We start from the raw sequence: 5,000 nt of genomic DNA on the forward strand, positions 1-5,000 counted from the left end.
GTGGTGTGTGGGAACGTCTCACTGCCACAATGTACTTTCTGTAAATCGCCTCGCGCACTGCGGCACCGAACTCACTGTAACCTCCGCCAAACTCCGTGTTTATAATATCCATGCAGAGGCAATACAAACCTGTTCAACGAATGCAAATAAGTTTGTGTTGTGATCCTACATCAAACTATATATTACGTAAAGAAACAAAAAAAAAAAAAAAAAAAGAAACAAGAAAAGAGAAAGAAGCAAAATACATAAGAGGGAAAAAGAAATGAAAATGGATTAAAAAGAGAACAAGCAAGTCCCCCTTCCGGAAAGGTAATAAAAGAATTTGCACAGGTTATTTACAAGGGGACCGGAGAGCAGAAACAGAGAGCCTAAACAACAAATATTGGAAGCAGGTCACTACAATAGGGATAAGGGATTGATCAAGCGTATTCTCTGATGTGTCAAAAGTACGGTATAATTATAATGTCCGAATGGTAGGAAATGCACAGAACCCACAGAACCGAAATGGGATGGTGGCTAGGGGGGGGATGTGTGTGTGTGTGTGTGTGTGTGTGTGTGTGTGTGTGTGTGTGTGTGTGTGTGTGTGTGTGTGTATATATATATATATATATATATATATATATATATATATATATATATATATATATATATATATATATATATATATATATATATATATATATATATATATATATATATATATATATATATATATATATATATATATATATATATATATATATATATATATATATATATATATATATATATATATATATATATATATATATATATATATATATATATATATATATATATATATATATATATATATATATATATATATATATATATATATATATATATATATATATATATATATATATATATAGATATATATATATATATATAGAGAGAGAGAGAGAGAGAGAGAGAGAGAGAGAGAGAGAGAGAGAGAGAGAGAGAGAGAGAGAGAGAGAGAGAGAGAGAGAGAGAGAGAGAGAGAGAGAGAGAGAGAGAGACTGACTTAGGGTATATTACATTTTGCAGTAAAGAAATAAGTCAGTAATAGACGAAGAGAGGTCTTAGAGCAGAGTGAGACGAGATATAGAAACACATAGCTATTATTGCTAGTAAGTTAAGATTAAAACTGTGAAATTTATTTTTTTGGTAAAGGCAAGAGGGAAAATGAAATAACAGGATATGTAGAATGTTAGTGTTTATTTATAGGATGTTGCATATTATGCTTTCATGTGTACTTGTGTATGGTTTTACTTAGAGATGTAATGATGTGTCGGTATCGGTCGTATCGGCCCATTTAAAGAGTATCAGTATCGGCTATTTTCTACCTATGCTACCGATACTTAAAAAAAATACGACGTGTATCTGACTCTGCAAGTTATTCTGTTAAACATAATTTCGATGTTCGTAGCGATAAAAAAAATAAATTTAGTATAATACAGCGTATTGAGTCCATGGTGAGTAGTAATAGAATATATTGTGCTAATGAGTCACCAGTGTTACCGAACGTGTACGAGACGGGTTGGTGGTGGACTCGGGGCTGTGCTGCCTACATCCCTCACCTCGGAGAGAAAGACGGAGAAGTGGGAGTACAAGACCGCCCACATCTTGTTCATTCGAATACAAAAGATTTCAGACATTTATCTGTGCTTTTGTGTATTTTTTGTACTTCTTTGTGTGTGAAAGAAAGAAAGAAAGAAATATATTTATTGCTGACTTTTTGATAAAGTATGGAGCACAGCCCCTCAATACGTACATAATCTTATGTATCACCTAAACATTAGCAACAATGCATTAATAAACTGTGCCAGATTTATTAACAAGTTTACATTACCACTTTGCATCAGTTTGACAAATTCAAAATTATTTGGTTGCTGTCTACAATACTCGGGTATGTATCTATTTCTCAATTCCCGACGTCGGAAAGTGCTGAAAAGCTGCCAGATTCACCAGATAACTTAATTTAGCACATTCAACTCGTTATGCTGGAAAAAAAAAAAATTACGTCATATATGTGCTATCAAACTAAGTAATAAATTATTAGGAACATCTCTAATCAGCTTCACCAAGCACAGAGAACGTAATATGGCAAAACGAGACAAAAATGCTTGGTTCATGGTCTCAGTTTTGGGACACTTCATCACCTTGAGTGAATTACATTATTTTCATTAAGCAAGCACATTACATTGGTTCAAATTAATTAATTAGCAATCAAATCCAGAAAATGGGACGAATATCAAATAAACACGATGTTTTGATGCAAAATCCTTGTATGACTTCAGTGAAAGATTGTCCGTTCCGTATGTAAGCAACATCAAGCAGGTTTCTACCTGTTCCCCACCGGTTATAGGCAAACAGTTCAGGGTCTGGATGCGATGCTGACGGTCCTTTGCACCAATCTATGAAGTGCTTTGAGCAGATAGCATGGTCCTTGGTAGCTCTCCACGTCGGGCCTCGTTTACATCGAGTCTCCCATAATCTTCTTCGAGCCGCGTCTTTCTTCCTGGGAAACACAGTCCATCCTTTCATGCCTTGGTTTTTCTTTTTTGATATAGAATTGCAGTCAGCTACAGCACATGTATAAACCGGCATTCTGTTCCAGCTCTAAGAACACTCCACACTAGGGTGACCAGATTTCTGAGACAAATTCCGGGGACAGTTTCAGTTCAGGGAGGTAAAAATATATAGTGTTTTTGCCCTGGAAAAACTAAAACGGGCACACTATCCGTACCATTTCTAAACCAGCAATCAAAAGTTTCTCTCGCCTTATTTACCCAAGTTGCAAAGAAAAAAAAATCTCTATCTGATGAAATATCTGAGATCATGAACACCCATTAGCTGTTAAAATGTGTCCGCTATACACTTCACTGTTTTCACACGGAAACTAAGGCCTTTTCTTTATTCCTGACATTCTAAAAGAGTAATGATAAAAGGACATAATTATCATAATCAAAAGGAGTAGTTTTTTTTTAACGCATCAAGTGATCTTTCAGTTACAGAAAACCGGGGACAGCAGTAGCCGGGGACAGGTCACTGAAATCGGGGACGTCTGGTCACCCTACTCCACACGAGCTTCCAAACAACAGCGGGCCGCGGGGTTGTTTTGGTGCTTTGAGAGGACTCAGTGTTCCCAAGTTCAGTTAGTCTTTTCGGTTTGATATGCCTTCGGCCGCAAAAATGTTGCTATACCAAGATTACAACAGAATATATTCCTTTGTAATATTTAGAGGAGAAACAGTGCTCTCTGTTGAATTATATGAAAAAAATGTTTCAAACCAAATATGTAGTTGACACTAGTAAAAAATGCGAAAGCCTTGAAACCGCGACTGTGAGTATTAAGCTTATAATAACAGTTTTGTAGAGTGTGTATTACCAGATCATATGGATAATGTTAGGATAAACACTTGGAATTAGTGTTTTGCAGTACAAAGACTCAATACCTCAAGATTTATTATATGAATTTTAGAATGTGTGTCTCTTGCGAGCTGGTTGGCTGTATCCCGAGTCGCGTATTAAAACAGCCAGCGATCAATGGCAACCCAAGAATATCCGACGTCGGGAATTGAAGAATTTCTTGATTTTGACAAATCAACAAAGCATGGTATTCATTCCCTATCAATTCATTATTACATTTAGTACAATAACGCACCTCTCTGTCTGTTTGATTATATCTACCAACGATGATTGGTAATTTATTATTTCCGTGCGAAGCTTTGACAAACTTATACGATTATTTTTATTAAGTTTATGCAGGTATTTTTCAATCCCATAAATTTCTTTATATAATTTGTAAGTACTACAAATACCTTTATTTGATATGTTTTCATACCACTTGTTTATCCATAAGTCTTTTAATTTTTGTTCGATCGCTTTTCTGAACCATTTAGGGCTACTAACTGTCTGCGCCATCCACACCCATGACATTCCACACTCTATACAAATATTTTTGATGTATTCTATCCATGGTGACAAATACAGACCGCTCGTATATAACTGTAATAAGCAATTATACACTATATAACTTAATTTAGTGTTCTTTCCCGTCACTAACCTAGACCAATAACTTATCATCTTACACTTAATAGTTATATCAAGAGGGTAAACTCCTAGTTCACCGTATACCATGTCTGTGCTGGTGTATCTATGTACATACAAAACTTCAAAAACTTCATATGTAGTAATTCTATTTCCCTTATAGTACAATCATCCCATATTTCACAGCCATATGTAAGTACAGGCACAACCATCGTTTTAAACAATTCTATTTGAATATCAACTTGCAAGTCATATTTACGTCAAGTACCAATGATGGAATACAAAGCCTTGGTTGCCTGTTCCTTAAGAGCCAACTCCCCTTTCCTGAATCTACCATTATGGTTAAACAAGACACCCAAATATTTGTACTCGTTAACAACCTGAATAGTCTCACCCCCCAATTGAATTTTTTTTTTCTTCTTTTTTTTACGTAGGAAGAGGGCCAGCCAAGGGCAAAAAAAAGAAAGTTAGAAAAAGGCCCACTTGAGCGCTGGCTCTCCAAAGACTTCAAAAAGTGCCAAAACCATCACCCAGAATTAGGGGAGCAAATGCCTCGATACCTCCCTCTTAAAAGAAGACAAGTTGTAGGAATTCGGAAATACAGATGCAGGGAAGGAGTTCCAGAGTTTACCAGTGAAAGGGATGAATGATTGAGCGTACTGGTGTGGTAGTTGTCGTAAAACAGGGGTAGCATGGAGACACCTGAGTCCATTATGAAAGTGTATTTACGGTAGCACAATACACAACAAGTGTAAACCGAGCGAAACGAGAGGCAGGAGGCGTAGCGTGTCAGCCTCTGGCGGCGACGAGCGAGGACTGAGGGGAAAGACGTGACGTCAGACAGAAAGGGAGTTTGGGAAAAACAAAGGACATGCTAACGTACTGGTTAACTTTTGCATTAGAGAGTTGGACAGAATAGGGATGAGAGGAAGAAGAAAGCCTTG

This window comes from Portunus trituberculatus, chromosome 33 (genome assembly GCF_017591435.1).
Source record: "Portunus trituberculatus isolate SZX2019 chromosome 33, ASM1759143v1, whole genome shotgun sequence".
In the NCBI taxonomy this organism is placed as follows: Eukaryota; Metazoa; Arthropoda; class Malacostraca; order Decapoda; family Portunidae; genus Portunus; species Portunus trituberculatus.